Source organism: Rhagoletis pomonella, unplaced genomic scaffold, assembly GCF_013731165.1.
Source record: "Rhagoletis pomonella isolate Grant_MI unplaced genomic scaffold, Rhpom_1.0 Rhpom_scaffold_00004, whole genome shotgun sequence".
Classification (NCBI taxonomy): Eukaryota; Metazoa; Arthropoda; class Insecta; order Diptera; family Tephritidae; genus Rhagoletis; species Rhagoletis pomonella.
In genome coordinates, this window is record NW_023458558.1 from 65082546 (window position 1) to 65098672 (window position 16127).

A 16127-nucleotide genomic window follows, 5' to 3' on the forward strand; every position below is an offset into this window, starting at 1 on the left:
ACAATTTTACCAACACTGAAGCTGTCATCCTATTGTTATTTTTGCTGGATGCTCAGCTTTTATTACTAAAAATCAGATTTCCGCCACAAACTATTAACACTGTTCCCCACTGTGCCAGAATATTCATTTACATATCTATCTGAAATTACAATTGCCACCGCCACAAAAACAATCAAGCAAAAAAAAAATTATTGCATGAAATGCGGAAAAAGAGAAACGGAAATCCACAAAAAAGTAGACGAAATCCATGCAACATGAATGAGAATGTGAAATACGAAATGCCAAATGCATAAATGCATTTTCCACTGGTTGACGCCAAGCGATTTCGAATTGCAAATGCAAGAATGTGGCAATGTTGCAGCAAAAATATGGCAACTACTATGGGGTGCTAACGGTGCAATGAAGGTGGCAATCGCGTGTACATACACGCACACACACACACATACATAGATATGTATACGTATGCGTACGGCGAACACGAATGAAGTGGTAGCAGTTATAGCCCGCCATAATGGTTGCGATGGAGCGCCATGACATTTGGTCATTATGCCGCAAGTATGTGGTAAATAACGTAAAAAGCAAAAAATAAAATTAAAAAAAAAATTGAAACAAAAAACACATTCAGCAAAAAACCGAAGGAACTTGAAAAAACTACTAACGCCATGACACCAAAAGCGACGCACAACACTGCCAGCCTATAGTTGACTGGCCAATTGGTCAGGCGGCTAACGGCAAGCGATCAGCGGTCAGCAACTGGCGAAAATGGCCAAATAAATCAAAAGTGTGCGCGCAACCGTTAGTACGGCCGTTGCAGCATTTCGCACAACACACCCCCCCCCCCCATGTTGCACAGCTGTAAAGTTGCGCCTTGCTAGATACGAGTATCATGCAGCGCCTAGTTATTGCGATTTCACTTGTTGTTGCTGCCTTTGCAATGCTGCATTTGCATTTGCATATGCAGTTAGTGGTGGCAGTTGCAGCGGTAGCGACATTTTGCATGCAAATACCTGGCAGCAATCGCAGCGTTACAATCTCAAAGTGAGCGTAAAAAAGGCCAGCGAGCGTTAGTATTATTATTGCCACCAACTGCCAATGGATAGTTGCTGCTGGGCTACCCGCTTTTGTCTTTTTGCCCTGCTTGCATTCTACATACTAACATTCAAGCGCACCGCCGGAAGTGCTAAGTCGAAATTATTTTTTAGTGCCAACAGAAATACCTACTTGGTAACGCAAAAAATTTCGCTTACATACATTTATGTATGTATATACAATTGTACATGTGTGTACTTACATATTTGTATGCATGTGTGTGTATTTGCATGTCTATAAGGAGTTTTAACGCATACTTACCGGCTCGACCTTCTGTGCGAATGCAAATTGCACGTGAAACGACGGCGTGGTGACTGTAAAACGGCTTCATAAGCGAAAATAATGCAGTCTATCGCAACAGATCTTACTACTGACGAATGTTGTTAAGTTGTAAGGAATGTTTTCAGTCATGAAATGCAATGGATAACAGAGAAAAAACTGTATTTAAAAATATCACAAGTATGGGTCATATATGTATGTATGTATATATGTACTACTTTTTTAAGCTAAAATTAATTTTTGGTGTTTTTTTTTCTTTAAAAAATTACCCAACTTAATTTAATAAAAGCGTTTGATGTTGATTTTTCCATTATACGAACCAGGAGGCTTTAGAGGCTTTTACTGCCAAAAGGACCTATGCGACATATTTTTTTCTCTTTGATGCAGAAATACAACTAGAGCATGTAAATAGATTTCTGCATCATATAGAAAATTTTGGAAAAAAATTTCGCTTACTTTCTTTGACGGTTAGGGCTCAACAATTATGTATACCAAAATGCGTAGAATAGAGAGAGAAGTCGATTAAGAAATACAGGATAAATAACTCGAAAAAAAGTTAGGTATTTCATCGAACCACGTCCAACTCCCCTAAAACGGTATTTTATCGGTAATTAGATTATCGTCCTTAATATAAAAAGGCAGCATTTTGAAAATTCTTGTTATCGGAATAAAATTACTTCCACTTCTCATATAACGGTTAATTTCAGGAATACTAAATCTTTGACTAGGGGAAAGTTTACCAAGATTTCGTAAAAGGTGAACCAATTTAACAATTTTTTGGGTTTTTCCAAGGGCCTTTCCACCGAAAAAATTAACAAATATGAGCATTCTGTTAAGTTTGAAAAATGTCATCATTTCCATAGCCTGCATTGCAGGTGATCTTAAAGCTCGTTGTTTTCTATTGTTTTTAATTTTTAAAGCTTAGTATACAGCTCTTAAAAAAAATTTTACCAATTTTTAAATTATTTCTTTTGCTTGAAAAAGTACTTTTCCTGCACTTTAAATTTTATTGGTGCAATAACTATACGAGCATTTTTTTTAGAGCTGTAAGCTGATTTAAGAAATTTTATTTAATAGAAGAAAATTGCTTTTCCTTTTTATGTGGATTTCTCGTTTTGCTTGAGAACAAAAAACATAAAAGAGAGTGAAAAAAATTACTTTTAAATTCACTGCCATATGCGTACTAGCTTTTGCCCGCAGCTTCGCCCGCGTGATGCTTGGCTTAACACCATTTTTTTAATTGTAACAAAGAAAGAAACAAATAATTTCATCAAATATATTTAAAAAAAAAAATGTTTCGGGACTTATTGTCTGGGTCGTATATATACAGAGATTTCTGGCTCTCGATACAGGCGAGAACCCAACGTAGAGTTTTCCGTACGACAAACATGGAATGGCCAGATGTATTGATGTTTTATCTTTGCTATCGTTATGACAAAGGCTACTTTTAACGGAAACTGAAAACGTTTAAACTGAAATGACATGTTTGTTGGAATTATGGGAATTCGTGGTATCAATATTACTGGTACCCCAACCTTTAACTACACTTTGTGGAATGGCATCACTGACAATTCTAAAACGTTTAGGAACTCTATAGGATAAATTTTTGCATTCTCATTTACCATCACTGTATCAATAGGCATGTATTTGGTCGCCTTACCAGGCATTTTATATCAATAATTTTCTTATTGATGTTTCCCACGGATTCATTTTTAGGTGACAAGGTAATTCGTTCGCATAACCATCCCTCGTTGCTGAAGTTTTGTTGTAAGTTAGGAAAAAATTTACTTATCTATTAGATAATATTCCGAGCTCGTAGCATTGCAAAAGCCACTTTCGAATATGATAAGGGCTTCGGCCTTCCTGTCTCAAGGAAGTTTTGAGCAAAGAGTCTGGATTCTCATGTTAGTTGTGATATTCAATACATATTCCCACCTTTTCTCACAATGGCGAAGCTTTGATGGACGCACTTATCTCGTCTGCCGCAGTGCGTTCCCGCGATGACAGGTGGCGTCTGCCGAAAATCTCCTACTAGCAATACGACCACTCGTCCTATCAGCAAACAGCTGCCGTAGCTATCTTGCAAACTTCAATCGAGTGCCTCAAATGCATGCTTGTGTCCCAATTTTTAATGAATTGCATTGTTGCAACATAGCGCCGCCACCGCTGTTTTCGCTATATTGCATGTTGGTGTATCGCGACTCGCAAGGCTCAGAGGGAATTTTAATACCGGGTGTGCAGTTCTTCATCCGCTGAGCAAGGTAGCAGCTATCCCTGAGGCGGTAACCGCTAGTGCAACATTTTTTTCCTTGAGCCACTATGCCAGTAGCAAATTCAGCAGAAACGTGTTGACAGTTCCCCCTGGTGCGTCCAATAAATAAAGGCACCTCCCTCCACGCAGCTCACACTTTTATGGAAAATTTGCTTTTGCTCGGGTAATATTGTAGCTTCTGTTTCGGCGAATTGAGCCGCCGAGCTAATGGAAAGTTCTCCTGTTGGTCCGAAACGGCACATCCGTTTTCTCGCCATTGCGAAAACTTTATCTTCAAATAGTTTCAGAACTTCGTTCTAAAATACGTCTGTCTGTCTTCAAAAAAATCCGTTTTTTTTTTAATTTCCTTATAGTTGCAAGGGGTTTTAAAGTCCGCAGGGTTGCTAAAATTATTACTGCAAGCCTTTGTTTGGCTAGAGATGTTTCGTAAACCTGAAACCAGTTATAAAAAAATCGTATCAATTTACAAGACTCTTGAAAATTTTTTTACAAAAATCTATAAAGAAAATGGCTTTTGTGAATTAATGTAACGATACGCAAAATACATATATCTAAAGGACAGGTAGACGAAAACTACGCTCTTGGATATTTTCCAATTATGTCTCTGGTTTTTATTGCCAGTTCGTACATTTGTCTTGACTCACACAATATGCTCGACAAGACAAAATACATATAACTTTCAATAATACTACGCAAGTTAATACAAAAAATACTAAGTAATTTAAAATTTACAAATGCATGGATATAAATAAATATATAAATTTTTATTTAAATTATTTGTAAATTACCAAATATGGATCCCCCATCACTTGCTTCCTATCCCCACTCCATTCGCCAGTCTATTGCAACTTATATGTACGAATGTGTTATTTTATTTTTTTTATTACCATCCGACCATCCGATATGCTACGAAATACTTGAACAAACATCATACATAATATATGTATTTATATACCTACATATGTACGTATAATAAGTACGAATTAAGGATGTTAATCCCGCGATCCCGGCGTTTTTAGGTCACGAGAACCCCGGGATTCTTGGCAGATAATCACGGGATTTTCGGGATTTGTTGACCAGTGATGGCTATATTTCTTTTTTTCAACGTCAATAATTAAAACATGATTTAAAAAATTCAGTGAAATGTGCTTAGAGAAAAAGTATGGATATCAAATTAAAGAGAAAATTCTGTAGAATTTAAAAAGATTAAGTTTTTTGGTGCATAAGGACGGGTGATTATTGAAAATGTCCTTTTAAAATTTTATCCTTGAATATCCTCGAAATTTTGCAATATTTATTTATGAAAAAATTATATGTTAAGGACTTGTATAAACTCGAAAACATCCTCGAATTTCGTCCTTCTGCCTTTATCAGCTTAAAAAATGACCTATTCGTCCTTGTGAATCCAAAAAATTTTATTGTTTTAAAGTCTAAAGGAATTTCCTCTTTCATTCGGTACCCATATTTATACCCGAGCGCACTTGTGCACAAAGGTATATTAATTTTGTTCACATAACGGTTGTTTGTAACAGCCAAAACGAATCGAGATAGATATAGACAAATGTATACATTAGACTGCATCACTCCCCATACAAAAAAAATCGGTACTATTTTTCCATTGGAATTATAAAATCTATTATATTTTAAGACGTCAACCAAAATATTTCGGAAAAGTATTAAGATTTAAGTGAGCTGGACCGATTTGAAAATACCTTTTTAAAGATTTTTTTTGAAAAAATCCCCTCACATGACAAAACGGTTTAAGCTTAAAATATTTGCATAAAAATATTTAAAAAAACGAAAAAAAAAATTTTGAGCAGAATCGTAATGATGAGATTTTTGATGCTATTTGTTAACTTTTTTCAAAGATTGGTATAGGAAAAACTTGAATAACTGAACCTAAACTCTTCCGATTTAGACTTAAGAGGTGTCATTTGAAAGGTATTTTCTCACCCTTTTTATTTCTTTGCTAAACTCATTCAAAGGATGGAAGAGAAAGGTACGATGAACGAACGTCATTCAAAGTTGAATTAAGATGTGTTGGTATTCGAAAAACAAGATGGGACACGAATGACGTTTTTTTTGGCCAGAAATAAAAACAGTGTGAAACTACCTTTCTTCTGAGATCCAATAAGTCTAAATCAGAACGTTTTTGGCCCAGTTATTCAAGTTTTACGTAAACCAATCTTTGAAAAAAGTAAAAAAAACAGCATCAAAAATCTCATTCTTACGATTCCGTAGAAAAGATTTTCAAATATTTTTATGCAGATTTTTTAAGCTTAATCTAATTTGTCATCTGAGGGGACTTTTTTCAAAAAGTTCTTTAAGAAACTATTGTTATTCATAAAAAACTTAATTTTTTGAGGTATTTTCAAATCGGTCCAGCTCGCTGAAATCTTAATATTTTTCCGAAATATTTTGGTGGACGTCTTAAAATATAATAAATTTTGTAATCCCGGCGGAAAACCGCAACTTTTTTTGGTGATGCAGTCTAGTATACATAAATGCTTAGAATGAATAGAGAAATCGATTAAGCCATGTCTGTCTGTCCGTCCGCCTGTCCGTCTGTCCGTCCGTCCGTCCGTGTACACGATAACTCGAGCAAAAATTGAGATATCTCAACGAAATTTGGTACCAAGGTAGCTTGGTATTGAAAATGGGCGAAATCGAACTGTAATCACGCCCACTTCCCATATAACGGTAATTTCCAGAAATACGACAACTGCGATATTTTAGTAACTACTGAAGATAATTCACTCAAAATTGATATTTACAATAATTTTCAGACGAAAAAAAAGAATATTATAAATTTTTGGAAAATGGGCATAGCCACGCCCACTTATGGTTACATGTGTATATCTTGGTAATCGCTGCACCAGTTTCTTCCAAACTTGGCACAATTGTTGGCCTTGGTACAGCATACTAAATGGCTGAAAATTTAAAAAATCGGACAATAACCACGCCCACATCCCTTATAACGGTAATTTTCGGAAATACGAAAACTGCGATATTTTAGTAACTACTGAAGATTATTCACTCAAAATTGATATTTACAGCAATTTTTTGACGAAAAAATAGGAAAAATATAAATTTCTGGAAAACGGGCGTAGCCACGCCCACTTATGGTTACATGTGTATATATTGGTAACCGCTGCACCAGTTTCTTCCAAACTTGGCACAATTGTTGGCCTTGGTACAGCATACTAAATGGCTGAAAATTTAAAAAATCGGACAATAACCACGCCCACATCCCATATAACGGTAATTTAGAGAAATACAAAATCTTCGATAAATCAGTAAATATTAAAGATAATTTATTTAAAATTGATGCTTGCAACAATTCTTTGCCAAGAAATACGTTTCTGGTAAATTTTTTAAAATGGGCGTGGCACCGCCCACTTATGATCACATATATGTATATCGGTAACCGTTCTACCAATTTGTACCAAACTCGGTATTTTTATTGTACTTGCCACATAAAAGCAAAACGTTGAAAATTATCGAAATTGGACTGAAACTGCAATATTTCGAAATTTAAGTGCGCTAATTTACTCAAAATTGATACACCCCGGCTTACCATCTAGCGGTAGCTTTCGGAAAAGTGAAAAAACATATATTTAATACTTGCGCCGGGTACACTGAGAAAAAGGATTAGTTTCGACAACTAAAGATATTTAGTTCCCGAATTTTGACAATATTTGGGAACTGTTACCAAGGATTGGGAACTATTACCATCGATTGGTTATTATAACTAAATATATTAAAGCTTCTAATATTCATCTAGGTTGTAACAAATCGTTAATTTAGTTGAAGGTTTTGGTTAATACTAATAAATATTTCTTTGAAGCATATTTCTACAAATTCCATTCAACTTAACGTATGGTTCATAAAAGGATGTTATTAAGCTCTGCTAATGCAGATAAGCTTTCTTTCAACACGTGGTTTAGTCATAGTTACCAAATCTTAGTTGAGGCAACCACGATTTGGTGTGAGAGTGGAACATATTCATGCTTGTGAGCCACCCCTAAAGAATGCTGAGCGCTCTCTGAGCACATACGAAGAGCGCCAGCTGAGCAATGCACACAGTCCCACTTATTGAATCGTTTGAATGCGCTAGTATGTCGACCATTGCATTGTGCGTGGAAATCATTGCTCCGCTACCGCTGTTCGTATATGGGTGAAACACGCATGTGGTCCCAGAGCGCTCAGTAAGCTATGGCATGTCGATCGCTGCGCCATGTGTGCTATGACATGCCCATACTTGTTTGTCACAGTTTCAGTTTTGCTATCATCGCGGGTTGTTTCGGTGCGCGCATAGTTTAAAGTTTAATTAAAAATATAAAGTTTGATGCCAACCGGGGTTTTTCAGTGGATATATAATTCATGTGAACTATAATTTGAAAGTGTCTATTTAGCTAAGGAAAAAGCAATGCAGTATACTTCCAGCAGATATTGACCTGGGTTTTCGCACGACTGTTCCTGTTTCATCGTTGTTTTTTAGGAAATTCTTACCACCATATACATATGTATTATTTACTTTAGTAACTAACTTATGTAAATATGTACGTATTTTTGTGCTTAATATATGCAAATAAAAGAAGAAAGTAAACACAACAAACATCGAGTAAATTTTTATTTGTGTCAAACTGAAACTTTTTTCCCAATAATAAACGGTTAGCTGATTCAAGTCTACGGCAAGTTCACAAGATTAATTGAAAACTTGTATCAACCAAAGCATTGTTTATATTTGCTCAACAATGATTTTATTCAACTAACAATATTGTCCAATCAAGGTAGTCATTTTGTAATTATTAACAAATATACATTTGTCCCAACTAGAAGTCTTAAGTAAATTGCAGACTTTCGTGAACTATATATTTATTTCGCCATATCCAACTATGCCACTTGATCACTATAACCAAATCTTGGTTATTATAACTAAACCTTTTTCTGGGTGTATTTAATGTTCGGCTCCACTCGAACTTAGACTTTCTTACTTGTTTTATTCTACCTTGCACTGAATTTTTTAAATAACTATTGGAATTCGTCATATCTTTGAAAAAACAAAGTATCTAATTTAAAATGGATCCTGACATCAGAGAGAAAAACTAAAAACTCAGCTTTACTATATTTGGCCCATGGATTCGCGAATATATTGATTTTTGTGTGCAAAATTGACAATTCACGGTGTTATATGTACATGCATATGTATAATGAGGTAAATATTTATAAAAAAAAATTTTTAGCATTGAATAAACAAAAGAAATACATATAGACAAAACTGGTCGAAATAGGGGGTTTTTTTACTACTGCCACTAGTATTATGAAATTCTTTCAACCACAAAATACATTTGTTGACTTATATTTTTTTTTGCATCGAGCTTTGTTCGACATACCTTAAGTTACTTTATCAGCTATGTACACGCTAAACTATTATTAAATGCGAACATATTTAATAACTGTCTTTTGTTTGGTTACTTATGAAAGAATTTTCACTTAAAAAAAAGGTGGGTTTCTAACCCATTTATTTATTATATATTTTATGGTAAGAGAGCTTCTCAAGCAATATTAAAGAAATTTTTTTCGATTTAGGTTATTGAATAATAATAATAATATAATATCCCGGGACTAATCCTGGTATCCCAGGATTGTGATAACGAGATCCCGAAAATCCCGGGATCGTAAAAAGCGAAAAAATTGGCATCCCTAGTACTAATGCATGCTACTTGTATAATGCGGCATAACACGTTGTGATAATCAGCGTAACATAAATGAAATAAAACATTTACGAGAAGCGAAAAACGAAAAGTACGAGAAGATTTCAAGTCAAAGTGTCAATCAAATAAACTGACAGGCACCGCCACACAGCCACCACGCCTTTGGCCGTCGAGCCGAAAGGTCGAAAAAAGCCACCATCGGAGGGTAGCTACAGAGAAGCAAAAGCGCAATAAGTGGTATTGATCATAAGGCAACAGACGCGGCAAAGTTATGTAGATATGATACACATGTTCATACATACTCATGTAAGTTTACCAGACAAGTTAGCCGCCAGCCAGTCAACCAGCCAGCTGAGCTGGTAAACAAACATCTGAACAGTTGTAGCGTCCAGTTGGAGCAGCAGCTCGATGAACAGTCAAAAATGCGAAGAGGGGTGCCATAGTAGAAAAAAATTAACCAATCAAGCCTTTAGCCTGAGCGATCGCCAACACGCCAAGCCAGCCATTCAGACATACATACTACATACATATATACGTATGTATGAAGGTAGATGCAGCTGTGGAAGCTGAGGCCAAATGGTCGCAAAGCAGAGTCAACATCGCAAGTCATAATTGCATGCAAAGCAATTTACTTTCGTTTATAAATCCGATATAAACATTTCATATTTTTTTAAATCACCAATAATTTTTAAACAAATCCTGTCTATGTAGACTTGGAAATACACACTCGTAACTTGAAATGATTAATTTTGAAGAATTCATCAACGTACGAATTTTACTGTGACACTAATTAATTCTAATTCGTTATTAATATGATAATTAAAAAGTTTTTGGATCTTGTAGATATTTTATTTTGCCACTTCGAAAGACATTGTTGTCAACCCTTTTAACTTTTCGCCATACTACCGACACATTTGTCATAGTAGGATACGACAGTAATATGGACTGTATTCACTGCATTCACTAAAAATAAAGCACGTAAAATATGCAAAATGAGATAGAAAAGTTCATAAAAACAAATTACATTTATTATTTTTAAATAATACATAAATACGTATATCTACGCGAAAAAATTTGCATAATTTTTTGCTTTAAATGTTAATTAGTTGTCGTTTGTTGATTTCATTTGATTTATAAAGCATTTTAGTTTGTCAGTGTTATTTGTGAAATGGAATTTAATTACTGACGGCAACGCGAGCGAGAATGCAAATACCTAGCCGTTGTTTTTGCCATACTGTCAATACATATCTACAAAAGTACTAGTAACTAGGAATGTTAATCCCGGAATCCCGGGATCCCGGCCTTTTTTAGGTCTCGAAATCCGAGGTTTGTAATTTCCACTAATGGCAATAATAGAAACTCGTTTTCTTGACCAGTATTGGCTATACTTCTTTTATTACGAAATTCTGTAGAATTTAAGCAGATTCAATGATTTGGTGCATAAGAACCGGTAAGTATTGAAAATGTCCTTTTAAAATTATATGTTAAGGACTTGTATAAACTCGATAACATCCACGAATTTCGTCCTTCTTACTTTTACCTTGTTTATACCTACGCAAGAACCGCATTAACAAAACACCGATTTGTCTCAACATATATTTCTTTCAAGCATTTGTACGTCTATCTTTATAGCGCACTCGATGAAGCCGTATCCAAAAGTCAACAAAATCTGCTTTTTTATACGACATTTCTATGATAATTAAAATGCGAGGTTGACCGAAATGGAAGCAATCAATAATTCGAATTTATTTTAACAATAATTCAAATTTAAAACGGGCTGTATAAAGACAACCAGCCAATTTTCACTTCACGTCAAATGAATGATGCGTTTATACTTGTTTTCTAACTTATAAGAGAAATAAAAAACCGATTTGAAAACAAACTCAAGTGAATACACTTTTCAATTTCAACGCGGAAATTTATTATTGAAATTTAGTTTATGCATCCGTTTTGAATCACAGCGTACGGCGTCAAAGCTCTTTATGTGTCGGTATAAACAAGGTATTTATCAGCTTAAAAAATTACCTATTCGTCCTTGTGAATCTAAGAAATTTTAATTTTTTTTAATACTAAAGCAGGTTCCTTTTGCGTTTGGTACACACATTTTTATTCTAAATACATTGCATTGAATTTTTTAAATAATTTTTGGAATTAGTCATAACTTTGAAATTACAAAGTCCTTGTAAATAAGTCCTGATGTCAGAGAGAAAATATAGAAACGCTACTTTAAATTAAGAAGTAGGTTTCGAACTCATTTATTTATTATTTATTTTATGGTAGGAGAGCTTCTCATGCAATATAGAAGCAATTTATTAGATTTAAGTCGTTGAAAAGTAATGAATATCTAAATCCCGGGACTAATTCGACATCCCGAAAATCCCGGGATCGGAAAATGCTGCAAAATGAACATCCCTTCTAGTAACTAGTATATACATATGTACATACGCATATAGTACTGAAGTGGTTGGAAATGTTTTTAAAATTAAACCAATGTATTCCACACGATTTTGTATGCTTATATTTACTCACTTTCCACTTATTTACAAATTTATAGAATCTTTCTATTACACTCGATTTGCGGAAAAATGTTACTTAGAAACATACAAATGTTCATAAAAAATTTGTACGTACCTCCGACGAATGATCGGATAAACTATATCCACAGGATTGATAAAAAAAAATTAAAAGGAAGGCAGACCGATGAATTAGCAATTTTTTTATAAAATTTAATAAAAGAACAATATAGTTCGACGAATAATCGGATAACAAACAATTTGTCTGTAAACGTCAACATAAAGACTTAACAATTTTACGTTTACGAAGATTTTTTCTTCCTCGCTTTAGTCACTGTCTTCATATAAGTGTTTTCTTCGTATTGACGTTCGTGTTCGTTTTAGTTGCTGGCTTCGTATTAGTACATATTCTTCTGCGTAATAATCTTCGTATTCGTCGTCATATTCTTCTGCGTATTAATCTTTGGCCATTTTTCGTACTACCACTCTGTGGGAGTCAGTATCGATCCCTGGTCCGGGCAACCCCTTCTATTTCGGTGTTAATTTTATACTTTTCACTTCACTTCACTATAACGCAGAACGGGAATTGATCCTCTGGCGTCAGTTGTTCAATGTCTGGTTATCACTTCCTCCCAGTTAAAAATCATTATCGTCGTTTTCGACATCATGCTTATTACATGTGATCGATAAAGCAGTCGTTGGATTTAACGGGCGCTTCTACCTCCGATTTTTGTTAACCGGACACTGAACAACCGGCCCTAAGTGTTTCTCCTTAGCTTTTATTTATCGTTATCGCGAGGGCTACTTTTAACGGAAACTGCAAACGTTTAGACTGAAATTGCATGTTTGTTCGAAATTCGTGGTATCAACGCTGATTGATTGATTCCAGTTTGTCGGATGGCTCCTCTGACAATTCTAAAGAATTTATATACTCTATAGGATATGTTGTTGCATCCGCATTTGCCATGACTGTATCAACAGACAAGTATGTGGTCGCCTCACCAGGCACTTTACCATGTGGCCCTTACCGAAAAAATCATGGTCATTTCATGTTCATTTTGAAGGTCCCATTGAATAAATAATTACTTTGACTCTCAAAATTAAAATTTTACGTTTTGTCTTTCTTTTTGCCTAAAAACAGCATATAATGAATTTAAAACAATATACAAAACGCCTTTTTCGGTTCCTGCCACCATCGAAAAGGATTCCTTGATGCAAGAAATCCAAAAATATATGTTTAAAACTTTTTAAAAAGTTCACCTTATACTGTTTCAGGTAAAAAATGAAAACAATTGATAACCCTCTAATTGCAAGTTGTTTTGAAAGGTGAAGGCAACTTTTTTTATCCAACAAAATTATTTTTCCTCGATTTTCTATCTCAAAGGCTTTAAAATGCTGTTAAATTTATTTCGCTAGATGTTTTTTTTTCTCGAGATATTTAATTTTGTTAATATCTATACTGTGCGGTGTTTAACAAGAACTCTTAATTTGCTAATTTCTTATATATCGTTCACACTACAGCATTAACCACAGAAATTACATTCCCCAACATAAAAAAAAGTAATAATCAAATAATTATATTAATCCTATAAACAAAAGCATCAAAAATAATTCAAAATAAACAAATAATTATACTAATCATGCAATTAAAAAAAAAATAATAATAATTGAAAACAATCAAATAATTGTATTAAACATGTAATTAAAAAATTTCAAAAATAATCAAAAATAAAATAATTATGTAATTAAAATTAATTAATTAATTTTTTTTTAAATAATTGATTATTAGTCCTTAAAAAGGTGCAAATAATCGTACTTAATCATTAAATGGTTACCAAAAAAAAGCTTTAATTAATAATCATTATGATTATTGATCATTATTTAACAGGTCTGATTCAAGCTCAAGATATGAAAGCACATTTACATGCGTGGCTGTAGCGGAGTGTGTAAAGATGCTTGATACAATTGGTTGCTACCAAGGCTGTACGGGTTCAATCCCCATCAGACGGAGCATGAAATTAAAAATTTTTTTTATTCTTAATTATGACAATGTTTGGGTTTAAAATTTAACCGAACTGTTTGAATCCTAAACCCAACATATGCGTTCTCTCTTTTTTTGGAACTTGGAAGGTTTGCATTTGAAACTGAATTTAGTTTGGTCATATATGTAGTCCATAAAGTTTAAAATTAAAATCGATCTTTATAGGAATCAGGAAAAAACAGAAAGAAAACCCTCCTAAGCTGGCATTTCAGGGTACTATTTTATATATATATATAAGGAAAATTTGAAAATTAGGGGGGGCGCTCGAGCACCCCCTGCCCCTACCTGGCTACGCCCATGGATCCCTTCTTTGTAGTATATCAACTTCATGACACACACCATAAATTGCTGGTGAAGTTCAGCCAAATACTTAACAAAAATGTGAGCGCCAAATACTTATTTATGTTTTTTCCATTTATGTACATATGCAAATACAGCAACAACAAAGCATTCAACCAAATATTTTCTCATACATACATAAATATTGCTCGCTTCATAAATGTGCAATAATGTTCAAGACCGAATGGGTAACACTAATTAAAAGCGAAATATGTAAATGTCAATTTTATGTGCAAATGTTATTTAATGTCATCGGGGATTTCGAAACAAATCGCCATTGGTATTTTAAGCCAGTAAATACATACATACATATATACATATCGACCTATAAGTATGACTGTTTCGAGTCGGTGCTATTTGCCACAAAAGATCAAATCAGATATTAATTTAGCGCATTTCTCTCTAATCACGGCAAGCAGTAAAAATTTGCATAATCAAATTTTAAATGATAATTTCAAATAATTAAAAATGCATAATTTATAAGCAAAAATAACACATATCCACACACACTTACATGAATTTGAAAAAGATAAGGAAGAAATCGGAATTAAAGCGACGACAACAGCTGTACACTTTATTTATGCCAAATCAAACTGGAAATCATAAAGAAGATACAGCTGAGATGAGACGAGTTAAGCGTGGAGGCGAGCAGCCGCGTGGCGTACAATATCGAAAATTTCGTTAAAAAAAACCCATGGAAAAAGAATGATCTACCTCAAAAGTGAATTGTGAGAAATCAGTTTGAATAACATTACCGTCTTATGAAAATTATATCTACAAACAAAGGTTAACTTATAAATGCAAACATATAATAAACAATTTTGAGTAGAGTTAAGCGGATCGATGGAAAACACTGAATAGCACTATAATTAGTTGAGTGGAAAAAGTACATATTAAAATTAACATAATCATAGTATTTGGTAGCTAATTCCGGCGAGCATGCACCGCATGATAATAACACAACAACAGCAACAATTGTGGCAATGATCCCAAAAGATCGCATTCTTCACCCCACTACAGCAAATTATCGAGCTCCAACAACACCGTTGAGTTAATGATAATGACACATCATCAACACGTCAATTCGACACGGATCAGCATAAGGTAAGGTAAGGTAAGGCAAGGCTAGGCAAAGCAAGGAGGCAATCCCGACACTACTCAACTAAACTCATTTTAGATGCAGCGGATTAGCTTTATAGTTGCATTCGACAATTAAATGGCTTAGCTAGATTGCGTTGAGATGCAATCTGGCGAGTACACAAAGCGCAATTAGACACGTGTGCCGGCAAAGCGATGTGCGTAGTGCGCAATTTATTGGCTGTTAATTATTGACGCTGTCACGCGAACGTTGACGCTCAGACGCTGAACCATAACATAAATTCTGGACAAATTGGCGTTAGCAGCTTAGAGTGTGTTTTTTAGGTCAAAAATATAATAATTTTACGTAAAATCTCTCACGTTCAAAATATTTCTTGGATCATTTATCACTTAAAATTGCATGGCGCAAAATTCAAATAACTAAAGAAGATTAATTTTTTTTTCAGATTCAAGCGCATTTACTTAGTTATATACAAAATTTCGTATAGATAAATATCCAACGGAGTTATGGGTCGCAAGTAAATGGATGAAAGTGGATTGATCTACTTCAGGATATCGGACTTCGAGGTCCGCCACAAGGAGGGATTTTTATGCTTATAAATTGACGAACATAGCCAATGGAACAAACACTACGAATGTGTAAACTACAAACTAAAATACAAGACTGACCTCATCGCGGTTCTGTAGAAGCATTGGATGGGACATATCTTCAAAAAATTTCCAGCGTGTGAATTAACTTATTAAACAGCAGAGTGGGATTTTGGGAGAAAAAATTCCGT